Here is a 14,422-nt window from a genome sequence, read left to right on the forward strand (position 1 = left end):
CTCCTCTCCCTTTTGTTCTCCAGTCAATTAGTGCAAAAGAAAAATGGTACATACCGCATGTGTGTGGACTATCGAGCGCTAAACCATATCACTATCAAAAATAGATTTCCCATACCATGGGTAGAAGATCTATTTGATAAGCTACAAGGTTTGACCTACTTCAGTAGGATTGACCTTAAAAATGGCTATCATCAAATAAGGATAGCGAATAAAGATATCGTAAAGACCATAGATATCGTCTTTATGAATATCTAGTCATGCCTTTTGGCTTGACTAATGCACCAGCCACATTCAATCATTTAATGGAGAAAATATTTAGACCTTATCGCAAATTCACTGGAGTGTTCTTTGATGATATCATCATCTACTGTAAGTCCTTGGAGGAGCACAAGCGACATCTCCAGGTGATTTTTCATGCTTTGAGAGAGAACAAGCTTTTTATCAATCAAAAGAAGAGTGATTTTTTCCTTCAAGAGATTCAATACTTATGTCATATTATCTCTCAAGATGGTATCCATATGGATCCATCAAGTTGGAGGTTAAAAAAAGCATGGCCTAATCCAAGGAATCTACATGAGAGAAGAAGCTTTATTGGTATGTGTGCATACTATAGACGTTTCATAGCCGAATTCTCTCAAATAGCAGGACCATTGCATGACTTAACAACAAAGAAGAACGTTAAGTACTCATGGACTGCTAAAGAGAAAAAATCTTTTGACAAGCTCAAAGAGAAGCTTACCTCCCAACCAATCCTTATGCTTATGAATCTCTCAAAGCCATTTGAGGTCCAATGTGATGCTTGTGGTGATTGCCTTGGAGCAGTTTTTCTTCAAGAAGGGCATGCCATAGCATATGAAAGCCAAAGGCTCAATGCCGATGAACGAGTCTTGGGTATATACAAAAAAGAGTTTTTAGTTGTTCTACATTCCCTAGACACATGGAAGCACTATCTACTAGGGACTCTATTTATTTTGTGAACGGACCACCAAAGTCTCAAGTACTTCATGACACAAACCAAGCTTTTCGACAAACAAATGAGATGGGAAAATTGTCTTTCGCAATTTTTATTTTCATATTGCTCACATTGCTGGTAAGCATAATCAAGTGGCTGATACACTTTCATGACGACCAAGAGTTAATGCGGTGTCTATAGCAAGTCACAATGATCTATCTTCTATGATAGATGAGTATGCTACTGGCCCCAACTTTAAAGACATAATGAAAGCCCTTTCATTGGGGAAGAAAGAATAATCATTCACCTTGCATGATGGTTATCTTCTCCATGGCAATAGGCTATGTGTTACCCACTCCCTTCATGAGAAAGTCATGTATGAATTCCATGCTCCTTCCTATGCGGGGCATAGAGGCATTCAACCTACTCTTCGAGGAGTAGAGACGTACTTCTATTTTCCTACCATGAAAGTAGATATACAAGAGTATGTTTCAAAATGTTTGGTATGGCAAAAGACCAAGTATGATAGAGGGAAGCAACCTGGATTACTCTAACCATTTTCAATCCCTAATTCACCATGGGAGAGTATATCCATGGATTTTATCTTTGGATTACCCAAGTCTATCCATGGGAATATGGACAATAGTCGACAGGTTTAGCAAACAAGCACACTTTATTCTTGTCAAAAAGACTATTAAGGCACACCAAATGGCAACCCTCTTTATATCTCAGATTTTCAAACACCATGGATTGCCATCAGATAGAGATCCTAGAATTACCATTAATTTTTGGAAAGGTCTCTTTGAAAATCTAGGTATAAGATTAAATTTCTCTTTGGCCTATCACCCACAAACGGATGGCCAAAGTGAGATAGCCAATCTTACAATATACTCAATCTACTAAAGACTTATGTTACAGAAGTAGATCAATGCTCACAATGGAAAAAGTACTTACCCCTTGTAGAGTATGCGCGTGTACAATAATACTGTCCATACTACTATGGGAAAGGCACCTTTTGAGATCATAGAGGGAAGACCGAAAAGTCCCTTGCTACTTAAAGTACATGGGAAGATCTTTGTTGCTAATGAGTATAGCCATGACCTACAAGAATATTTTCAAAAGATTAAGGAGGCTATATCTATCTCTCAACAAAGGCAAAAAGCTACTGCTGACAAGCACAGAAGTGCCTTAACATTCAAAAAAATGATTGGGTCTTACTTAAGTTTCCCAAGGCTCAATTAAGGAAAACAACGGGCAAAAATCCTAAGGGGCATCAAAAGTATTATGCTAAACTAGAAAAAAAATACTATGATCCTTTTCAAATCTTGAAGCCAACCAATGACATGTCTTATCAACTCAAGTTTCCCAACCATTGTCTCATACACAATGCTTTTCATGTGAGCCTATTTAAGCCCTATAAAGGAGATCCACCAAGAGAACCAATTATTGAAGACCCCCCCATAAATCGAAGACCAAGAAGAGGTGCTACAACTTGAAGCTATCCTTCGGCATGAAGACAAGGTACTACAACATGGTAAGATTATCAGACAGTATGTTATTAAGTTCAAAAATTATCCTTTTGAAGATGCTAGATGGATGCAAGGAATACTGCTGAAGGATAGTATGAACCTTGTCAATGCTACATTAGAGTAAGGAAATGTATATTTTTCTTTTAAATGATCAATGTTTTTGTCTTATAAGACTAATTCTCTTTTTATTGTGCATAAATTTAAGTAGTATAATGCTTAGAATCATGTTTGTGTTGATGATGTCTCTCAAACACCAAGTAGAAATTGTCACTCTACTTTGGACCTATGATATGGGCTAAAGAGCGGACATGCTTGTAGTCATTCATCTTGGAATGATGTCGTAGGGTAAAAAGGGATCCTCTAAGAAACATCGACTAATGACTAAGGCTTTATCTCTTCTACCTCATAGTCGAGGACAACTATGATTTCAAGAGTGTTACCATATACATGTGGTAGTGATGTGTGTGAACACACTAGGACCGCCGGGGCATTTTTTCCCTCTTTAGGAGGTGTTTTCCCCTGAGCATTGTATATACGTCCATCACTCTAGGGCTATCTATCTTTCCATTACACACTAAGTAACACACTCTCTATTGTGTGCCTTCAGCTTCCTTTGTCTTCTCCAAGCTATGTGTGTTTCTTTGCAACCCTAATTCCAACAATTGGTATCAGAGGAGGTTGCGTCCTCCCGGGCTTAGTCGCCAGCCGCTCCAGCACACGCCTGCTCACTTTCTCCGATTTCAGTGAGCTTTGGAAAGCATTCTCAAATTTTTTATTCGGGCTCATTTCGGCCTCCATTTCCACTACAGGCAGGTTTGCACAGGTAATTTTGTTATTTTGTGCAGAATTTCTGTCAGTGTTGTTTTCTGCATAACAGGTGCCTTACAGTCTATTACGGTTTGTGCTATATATCACGTGTTGTTCCCACTCCGTTTCTCCTATTTTCGGGCAGTTCACATCAGGTGCAGCATTTATCATGGTTGACAACAACAACACAGATGTGTTCAAGATGTTTGCTGTTGAGGACAGGTTGGATGGGGACAATTACCCTATGTGGGCTGATATGATGCAACACGTTCTTGTGTCAAAGGGCGTCTGGAATATTGTGCAGGGCATTGATCTACGTCCTGGTTCTGAGGATGGAGGCAATGTTGAGGATGTTGTAGGTCTTGCTACAAGGATTACTGCTATTAGAGTTGTTTTGCCTACTGCAGAACAATCTCGTTGGGATGTAAAGGATGCGCAGGCTCATGCATTGATTGTGTTGTCCGTGAAGGGCGCCATTGTTCCTCACATTCGTTCAGAAAAATCTGCAAAACAGGCTTCGGATATATTGGCTGGTCTTTATGCAAGTCGCAATGAGGCTAAAATTGCTTTGCTGCATAAAGAGCTGGATTCAAAGATTATGCATGAGGAAGATGATAGGACACTTTCCTTGCTAGTGTCAAGGATATCAATGAGCAACTTATTTCTGCAGGTGAAGTCATTTCAGACAGTTCCCTTGTACATATTGTTCTTGATGCCTTACCAGATTCTTACCAGACTTTTGCTAGTACTTGGAGACTTATATCCAAGGAAATCCAGAAGTTGTCAAGTTTGATGCATTATGCACATTGTTGTTGCAAGAGTCACTTTCCAGAAAAAATAGGACTAGACAGCGTCGTGCAGTTGAACAGGCTTTTATTGCTTCTCAAAGAAAGGGTGGTAACAGCAATGCAGCCACTTCTTATGGTTCTGCTGCGAGTGGCAAAACTTCTATTCCTAATGCTTCTGTTGGAAGCACTTCGTCTGGCAATTCTGGTGATAAGGGCAAAAAGAACATGCGTTGCCATTATTGTAAAGCTAATGATCACTTGATCAAGCAGTGTCCTAAGTTGAAGGCCAAAGAGGCTAAGAAGAAAGAGGGTGGGTCCACTGCAAATGCTGGTTCCACTACAAATGCAGCCATTGTTGAGTCTTCTGTGAAAGGAGACTATAATGCTGATGTCGATGCAGAATGGGATTTTAGCACAGAGTGCACTTACAATCCTGTTGTCCATGATGTATGCTTGTCAGTTGGTGCAGATTCACATGTGTGGTATTTTGACAGTGGTGCTACAAAGCACATTACCTCACATCGTGAATTGTTCACCTCTCTCAAGTCTGTCCCTCATGGGAATTCTGTCACTTGTGCCAACAATGCCTCTTGTCCAGTTCAGGGAGTTGGAAAGATTGTGCTTACTGCTACAAATGGCAGTTCCTTCACACTTGTTGATGCACTCTATGTACCTGGGATCAAGAAGAATCTCTTGTCTGTATTCGCACTTGCTAGACTTGGACTTGTAGTCAAATTTGTGGATGACAGATGTACAGTTCATGATCTCAGTTTTGGTGATGAAATTGTTGCATCTGGCCTTTTGTGACGTGGGCTGTATAAGCTCACTTTGTATGACAAGTGTGGACAAAATTTTGCAAATGTTGTGCAGATTCAAGGGCTATTTCAGACGCAAAACTTTGGCATGCACGTTTTGGTCATCTGAATATTGCCAGTTTGCTGCGTTTGCAGAAATATGATATGGTTTCTTCTTTGCCGCCTCTTGAAGCACCAAACATGTTTGTGAAGGCTGTATTTTGGGTAAAATGCAGCGTTCTAAGTTTCCAAAGGATGGTTCAGTTCGGGCCACATGCAGGTTGCCGCTTGTGCATAGTGATGTTTGTGGGCCCATGCAAACTCCGTCCTTGAGCAATTACCTTTACTTTGTGACTTTCATTGATGATTACTCCAGGCATGCATGGGTATTTCCGCTTAAAGAGAAGTTCTAAGTTTTTATGTGTTTCAAACAATTTCTGGCTATGGCTATTTGGCATATAGCCTTCTATTGAGCACATGCATGTTTTTGGCTATTTGGCATATGCTTTGGTGCCACAAACACAGCGCAGAAAATTGGATGATAAGACTGTCAAATGTATTTTTGTTGGTTATAGTGCTGAAAGCAAAGGTTACATGCTATATTATACGCAAACAAAGCGTATTCTGATTTCACAAGATGTAGTGTTTGTGGAAGATTATGTTCAGCCCTTGCTGTCATGTACTAGAGACAGTAATGTAAGCTCACAGGACATTTATGACACTTTGTTGCCTCTTTTCAGTGGTGGAAATACAAATGTAAGTTCCAATGAGGCAAATGTACAGCCTACGGGGGTTTGTGATAATGTTACAGATCAGCCTATTACTTATGCAGATGTACATGATGTACTTGATGAGGAAAGGGCTGAAAATGAGCAGGCTAGAGGTATGCCAAAATGGCTGGTGCACACTTTGCGTGATAGTAAATTGGATGCACCTTTGTCTAGTCGTACTCGTTCAGGCTCTCGCCATGCATCAAATTGTTATGCTTTGGTTGTGTCTAGCTTACATGATGTTGAGGAGCCTTAGTCTTTTGATTAACCAAAGAATTCAGAAAATTGGATGGCTGTTATGCAATGAGAATATGATGCACTTATACAAAATGACACATGGACTTTATGTGATTTGCCTCATGGAAAAAAGGCCATTGGTACAAAGTGGGTTTACACGTTGAAACGCAAGCCGGATGGTGAGATCGATCGCCATAAGGCTCGACTTGTTGCAAAGGATTATGCACAACAAAAAGGCATATATTATGAAGAGACTTTTGCTCCCACTTGTCGTATGACTACTGTGCGTTTTCTATGTGCATTGGCAGCTCATTTGGGTTGGGATGTACATCAATCAGACATTTTTACAGCTTTCTTGAATGGTGACATATTTGAGGAAGTTAATGTAGCGCAGCCTCGCGGTTTTTTCATAAAAGGACAAGAGGACAAAGTGTGCAGATGTAAGAAGGCTTTGTATGGGTTGAAGCAATCTCCTCGTGCTTGGTATGAGAAAGCTGACACTCATTTGGTCAAACGAGGCTTTCATAACAGTCCAACAGAAAGCACATTGTATGTAAAGCGTGAGGGTGATGTACTTCTCATTGTGGTTCTTTATGTCGATGATTTGTTGATCACTGGACCAAATGAGAGACATATTTTTGAATTTAAGGCTGATTTGAATGCTACTTTCAAGATGAAAGATTTGGAGTTGTTGCATCATTACTTGGGTATACAGTTTAAGCAGTGTGATGGTGGTATTGCCTTGTGTCAGAAAAGTTACATAGAGACATTGTTATGTAAGTTTGGACTTGAGGATTGCAAACCTATTGCCACTCCCATGGAAACAGGTTTGAAGTTGAGTCTACATGATGCTAGCGATCCTACTGAAGTCACTCTTTACCAAACTACTGTTGGCTGCCTCATTTATGTATGCAACACGAGGCCGGATGTTCAGTTTGCAGTCTCACAAGTCGGCAGATTTATGCATAGCCCAGGGTCTAAGCATTGGCAAGCTGTCAAGAGGATTTTCCGCTACCTTAGTGGCACTTTACATCTTGGCTTGTTTTATTCTAGGGGGGAATCATTGCCGCCAGATTTACATGATTTTTTGGACTCAAATTGGGCTGGTTGTTTTGACACGCGAGTGTCCACAAGTGTTTTTTTTTTCATGCTTGGCAGTTCATGTATATCATGGTTGAGCAAGAAGCAACCTACTGTGGCCACTTTGAGTTGTGAGGCTGAGTACAGGGCAGTCTTCATAGCTACGGTTGAGTGTGTATGGCTCAGACGCCTTATGGCTGATTTGGGTGTTGGACAGGACACTGCCAACACTATCTACACTGACAGTCAGAGCGCATTGGTAGTTGCGAGGAACCCAGTTTTTCATGCTCGCACAAAGCACATTGAGGTGCATTACCACTATGTCAGGGAGAGGCTCTCAGCAGGAGAGATCAACTTGGCTTATGTGCCAACACAGGACAACCTTGCAGATCTTTTCACAAAGGCATTGTCTCGTGAGAAGCTTGAAGCTTTTCGCAAAGCTTTGGGCTTACTCCCCTTTGTGGACTGATCATGTCCTCAGGGCATGGCACTTCCCTTTACTCATGTGCCAGCTCTCGTTCACCGCATCACTCCAGGGGGGGATTTGTTACCATATACATGTGGTAGTGATGTGTGTGAACACACTAGGACCGTCGGGGCATTTTTTCCCTCTTTAGGAGGTTTTCTCCCCCGAGCATTGTATATACGCCCATCACTCTAGGGCTATCTATCTTTCCATTGCACACTAAGTAACACACTCTCTATTGTGTACCTTGAGCTTCCTTCGTCTTCTCCAAGTTGTGTGTGTTTCTCGGACCGTCGGGGCATTTTTTCCCTCTTTAGGAGGTTTTTCTCCCCGAGCATTGTATATACGCCCATCACTCTAGGGCTATCTGTCTTTCCATTGCACACTAAGTAAAACACTCTCTATTGTGTGCCTTGAGCTTCCTTCATCCTTCGTCTTCTCCAAGCTGTGTGTGTTTCTCTACAACCCTAATTCCAAAAAAGAGAGGTAATGTCATAAAACCTAATATCTAACCAACCCAAATAATTTTCTCATATTAAACTGATAATTTAATATGGGAGAATAATGGGAACAAGGGTTAGAATATAGACATATGCTTATGGGTCTATCTCAACACAAGGCCAAGGTTAAAAGGTCCAAATGAGAGATGGTCTTTCAAAGAGCAATGCTAGCTAATGAAGCTTGAATACCTTAGGGTTAGCTTCATTAAAGATCTCCAAAGGTTAGTATTAAAAGTCCGTTGACCTTAGGCAAGCTAGGGTTGTGCTTGGGGTGGGAACCCGGCTTGTCATGCTTGCTAACTAAGGTGCTTGAGGTGCTTAATGACTAAGGTTCTAAGGTGCTCCATGACTAATGTGCTTGAGGGGCTTGAGAAGTTTTAAAATTCAAACAAGATCCCTACTCAAGGGGAGGCGAGCCCTCATTGTAGGAGCATGAGAGAGAACACACACACCCTCACACAAGGCAAGCTTGGTCTAAAGAGGCAACAAGGACACTTGTCAAGTTCCTCTCCATGTTGCCCTCATGGTGTGCCTAAAGCCTATTGGTTGGTCTCTCAAGGGGTCCAATGATAATTTAGCTAATGTAATTAATTGTTTATGCATTTATCAAGTCCTCTCTCTCAAAGGGGAAAGGAGGACACATGTCCCAAGGCTAGCATGGTTGCTTGATTTAACTAAAGCGTGTGATTGGCTAAGCTTGTAGGGGTTCAATCAAATTTTCTCATGAACTACAAGGAGGGGTCGACCAAGTGAAGCTAGGGTTGTGCTTGGGGGGTATATTCTCTCTCACACACACACATTCACAAGCTCATTCCTTTTTTGGCAAAGTGCAAGAGCTCCATCTCCTTCTCCAAGCTTGTTGAGAAGTTGAGAGCCTACTCCAACACTCTTGGCTATGGAATGAAAATCCACCCAAGAGCCACGCTTCAATGATTAAGCTTGCCATCATCTTCATCGTCATTATTATGCTATTATGCTATGATATGCAAGAAGAGTGATGATAAGTAAGGAACTATCTCTTTCTTGTATGTTACTTCTTCTTCCTCTTCCCTAAACTCATTCCCCACTATCTCTCTCCACCTTCGAAGGTGTTTGATGCCTTGGGACTGAGGTTGGGGATGGTTAATGTTTTTTACAAGATTATGTTATGCTCGTGAATGAAGCTTTCCATCTTCATTGCATCACCTAGGTCACAACGAACACAAAGATTGTATTGTACCAAGTCTCTCTTGATGGTAGAATTCATAATACAAAAGCCTATTGGAGGGGGGACCCGCTCCAAATAAATCCGGTCCTCAACTATTGTCAAGTTCTCTAGCTCTCTCAAAGTAGTCTTATGAAAATGCTCACTCTAATTCTCTTAATTCCGCTATTCTCAAAGTTCATAGGCCATTTCCATTACACAAATAGTAGATGCTCTCTGTGTCCCACTTATGGAGCAAAAATCTCTTTCACGGTGGGAATTGTGGACTCCTACAAAATCCACAGGTGTATGCATCAATCCAATCTCTAACTGTGTCTTAGAGTGATGCCATGCCGTAAAACAGCGATGTCAAAGATGTCAAAGTTGAAGAGGATGGTGCCGGAGATGTCGAAGACGCCTAAGCTAATGTTGATGGAGAGTCGATGTTGAAACCGATGTCAATGAGTCGATGCCAAAACTGAGTGTGCACACACACTGTGTGCGTCGGTGTCAAAGTCGGAGATAAAATCACAGAGCTCGATGTAAGAGAGTCCGGAGTCGGGGAGACGAAGCCGGGAGAGTGGGATGTCGATGTCGGAGAAGCCCACACACATACAATCTCCCGCTCTCTCTCTCTCTCTCTCTCTCTCTCTCTCTCTCTCTCTCTCTCTCTCTCTCTCAAGCTCTTTGTAGCACTCCTCAATAAAGCTACCAGCATTGTGTAGTTTTTCCTCTCTATAGCGCTCCAATAGCGTTTTGAAAATCAACACTTTGGTTCGAAGATCTTCTCTTGTAGCGCTATTATGCAAAGCACTTCGAGCATTAAAGAAATTTCAACGCTATGCTTTAACTGATGAGTGGCTTCAATGTTTCCATCGTTGCTATAGAACTCCAAAAAAACTCCTATGCAGAGTGTCGAGCTCCTACATCTCAGAAGCTCACTGTTTGCTAAAGCTTTTGAACCTTAGCTCAAAAACCAAGTCTTGTGCACGCGCCATCAGAGCCGGGAAGAACTTTCGTGGCTCTGATACACTTGTGAGGAGCGAAGCAAAGTGGATAACTTTCCACAGCCCCTTATTTTTTTATTTTATATAAATGCATAAAGTTAGTAAAATGGACGACGCTCGACGCTCAGCCAGTATGGCCTACATCGTTACACTCATATTTCCTATATCTAGTCCTAAAGGGTGTTTTTGCAACATCTTCAAACCTTTTTTTGCCTTCATGATAACCAGATTGTAAGTTGATCTTTGTAAAATTGGCTCCCTCTAATTGATCAAAAAGATCTTCCATTCTAGGCATACGGAACCTATTCCTGATTGTGAGATTGTTCAGTGCTCTATAATCAACGCAAAGTCGCATAGAACCATCTTGTTTCTTCACGAATAAGATTGGCAAAGCCCATGTAGAATTGCTAAGTTTAAGAAAGCCTTTATCTACATAGGCTTGTAATTGTTTTTCTACTTCTAAGTGTTTTTCTTGGCCTAATCTATAAAGTGATTTACAAATAGGTCTTGCATCTTTAACTAAATCAATAGCATGATCTACTTAACTTATTTCAAGAGGTAAACCTTTTGGCAAATCATGAGGAAAAACACCTTTAAATTCTTCTAGCAAGACTTTCAAGTCACTTTCATAATCATGATGAGAAAACAAAAACGAGTAGGAAACCCGATCTTTCATTTCCACATCACAGTCTTTATTTACAACAGATCGACACCAAAGCACATATACATCACAAGACTTTTATTTACAAGATTTTGCAACTCAAGAGTACATACAAAGGATTGTTATGTACATCACAAGACCTTTTATTCACAAGCTTTTGTAACTCAAGAGTACACACCAAAGGACTGTTTTGTACATCATGCTCACCTTGTATAACAGATTTTTTCCCTTCTTTTTCAAACTCTAGTGACTTTTGTTGGCAACTCCATTTCAAAGAAGGTCCTTGTCCTCATAAACATTCTCTTCCCAAGCCAAGTCCGCACGATCCATATTCATAATTTGTAAGTCAAGCATTTCTTTATACCCATGTATCTCAACTTTCAATTGGACACCAATGTATCCCATATATTCTTGTCTTCATCATGCATCATGGAGATGACATATTGGTGACCACTTGGTTGTTGATAAAGTTTTAGTTTCTTGAAAAGAGCATAGTTCACAAAGAGCATCTATCATGACCCTAACCATTTTCTCATTTACAAACCCATGCATTTTTCATTAGTTCATATGGACAAAAGCTCGATTTCCACATGTTGTCCTCATGCAACACATCTATAAATTTATACTTTTTATTACCATTTAGCAGAAGTGTTTGGACCACATGGATTTGCCTATCTTTATGATTCTTGTCATGCCCTTGACATTTTTCGTCATCGTTTTTTCTTTTGTTTTCTGAACAATTCCATTGAGAATGGTCGGGTGAAGCACAAGTTTTTCTTTTTAGCCTTTGCAAAGTCCTCTTGGTTTAGCCTAAGCCTTGGTGCAACCCTCTTTTGAAATAGTGGCTAGCTTTCTTATTAAATGAAAATTTCCTCTTTCCTTGTAGAAAAGGCCATGATACCCCTATATCTATGGACTTGGGCTCAGTCTAAGTGGGATTAGAAGCTATCATAAGCGAGTATTATCTTCATATATTTGTGCAAATTTAAGTGCTTCCTTCAAAGTTTGAGGTGTACTTCTTTTACATCTTGCTTGAGGTGTCTATCTAACCCCCGTATAAACCCTCTTGTTTTGTGAAAGTCATCTATCCCCTGAAGCAAGAGGACTATTTCTCTGGAATCTACAATGTAAGCAAGCAAAGGCGGCCTATTCCATCGCATCACTTTATCCACATCCTCTTAGTTTCTTTTTTGTTCATTTTCAGGGAGAAATTCTCTCACAAAAAATATTTTGAAATTGAGCCCAAGCTCATGGAATCTTTCCTAGTGCATTGAGACACATGCATCACTTGTAGGATTTTGCCCCCAATGAAAAACTAGCCTCAAGAAGCGGTTGATATTCAGGTGGGGTACTTTTCAACCCAAAAGATTCTGCCATGGACTGCTTTCCTTTTTGAATGTAGTCAGTCAATTTGGTCATTTGCTCTTTGAAAACATCTAGAGAAGCCATGAAAGTTTGTAATTAGATTTCAATGTTTTCTACCCTATGTACTATCAACTCATGTTGCTCAATGGATGGTACCACTCTTCACCCATGTCTTCAATCCCATACATATTTTGATCTTGATTGGTGTCGATCTCAAGGTGTTTTTTATTTTGGTATTTTTTCGCTAATAAAGCTTTGCACGAATATACAGAACACTCCTTGAAGTGTGCCAAGGTGGCTCTGATGGAGAGGGTCAAAATTTTGCTACGAATGCAGTAGATGCCCTAGCGTTGCCAACCTCGTATAGGTGTGTAAGGTCTTCTTTATCAGTGCTTTGCTCTTGTCAACTAGCGTGCAAGCTTAATCTTGAACCTAACACTCCATATCTGAATCACGACTATGTTTGTCGTACTCTGATACGATGATGTTTGTCTCGCACCCGCTGAGATACCATAATTAGGTCATTGATTGTTGGTTCTATAGAGATGGTGCTTGCGGCAAAGACAGTGAGCTCAGGAGAGGAAGCTGAAGTAGGGGAAGAGAAGCGCTGCAAAGAGCTGAAAGGCAAGGCTCTGTAAATTTAGTTTTGATGCAATTGCCTATTGTGGGCACCCAAGGGCCTACAACCCACAACAGCGGCTGCATGTCCAATTTCAACGACCTCCGACTAGGTATTGCTACTCGTGGGCTTCTTCTACCTTGAAAGAGCAACTATTATTGCGGGCTGCCGGTTCTACGTGGCATGCATGCACACGCGGTTGAGCAAAGGTGGCTATTGTTACAAGCTCAAGACAAGCTACTACTGCAGTTACATGTCTAGTTACTTGCTACAGACTGTGCCGCACAGTGTACTTGCTGCCCTGGTGTCTACGGCTGCAATCTCTGCAACACACACGTGCGCTGGTGTGGGTAACTTGCCTTGAGCCCTTGATTATGGCGAGTCAGAGGGAAAGAAAACCAACCTATGCCAGTGCTATGGCGAGTTTCTTATAGGCTCTCTCTCTCTCTCTCTCTCTCTCTCTCTCTCTCTCTCTCTCTCTCTCTCTCTCTCTCTCTCTCTCTCTCTCTCTCTCTCTCTCTCTCTGCAATGGTTAAGTATCGGGGTGGTTGCCCCCGTGTAGGTGACGTTCACCGACCGCGCAGAGGCATGCGCATTGTTTACCACTATGTACAGCTGCCTTCAACAAGCGTGCAGCCTGCAGGTGAAGTAGCAACCCCGAGCGACCTGGTGGTGCCTCGTTACTAATTGACACCTCCATTTGGAGGTGGGATCAATGGCTCACGATGACCAGTTGATCATGATCGTTGGATTGTCTACGGAATGCAAAAGATTTCTACTTTCTCGGATCCGGGACTTGAACTCACTACCCTCTCCCCTACAAGATTGACTGTAATCATTACGCTAACGTGCGCTCGTTGGAAGGTGTGTGTGAGATAAGTTTATAGATCATCGCGTCGCGGACAAGTTTACACCTAGTTCACACATAGTTCACACCGAGTTCGCACTGAGTTCACACCAAATTTGGTGTGGTGTGCAAGCCCTCCCCAATCCACACCGTGTTCACGTCGAGTTCACACCAAATTTGGTGTGGTGCACATATCTCCGAGTTCACGCTTAGTTCACACCTAGTTTAAATTTCGATCGGACAGCCCGGATTGCACCCGCCTCGCGACGCCTACTGTGGGCCATTGATCCCACCTCCCTGGGAAGGTGTCATTTAGTGACGAGGCTGGTGGTGGGTTCGACTCCGTGTACACCCGGCGTTTGTTGACTAATATTTTGATCAACCAATAGTAACCCTCTGATGGTGACTGGAGACCGGTTGGGAGCTGCTTGCCATCGATTTCTATCCAACGCCCTCTCTCTCTCTCTCTCTCTCTCTCTCTCTCTCTCTCTCTCTCTCTCTCTCTCTCTCACACACACACACACACACACACACACACACCGAGCATCCTCCGCTCCCCTCTCATTCCTTGCGGTGCGTTGCCCTGTTGCCCGTGGATGGGAAATTCCCTCAGTATTCTGACACTTGGCCCTTATCCGTGCTTGGAGGCGGTTCCCGCGGCCATGACCCTAGGTCTATTGTTGTGCATGCATGTCCCTCCCAGCTATATTAGGATATATCACAAAGTATTAATTGGTATCCAATTTGTATGCATTATTTTAGTCTAAATAGAAGCAAAAGTAACATCATCATGATAAAAGGCACACAAGATCAAAAG

This window comes from Adiantum capillus-veneris, chromosome 19 (genome assembly GCF_014529385.1).
Source record: "Adiantum capillus-veneris isolate H3 chromosome 19, ASM1452938v2, whole genome shotgun sequence".
Classification (NCBI taxonomy): Eukaryota; Viridiplantae; Streptophyta; class Polypodiopsida; order Polypodiales; family Pteridaceae; genus Adiantum; species Adiantum capillus-veneris.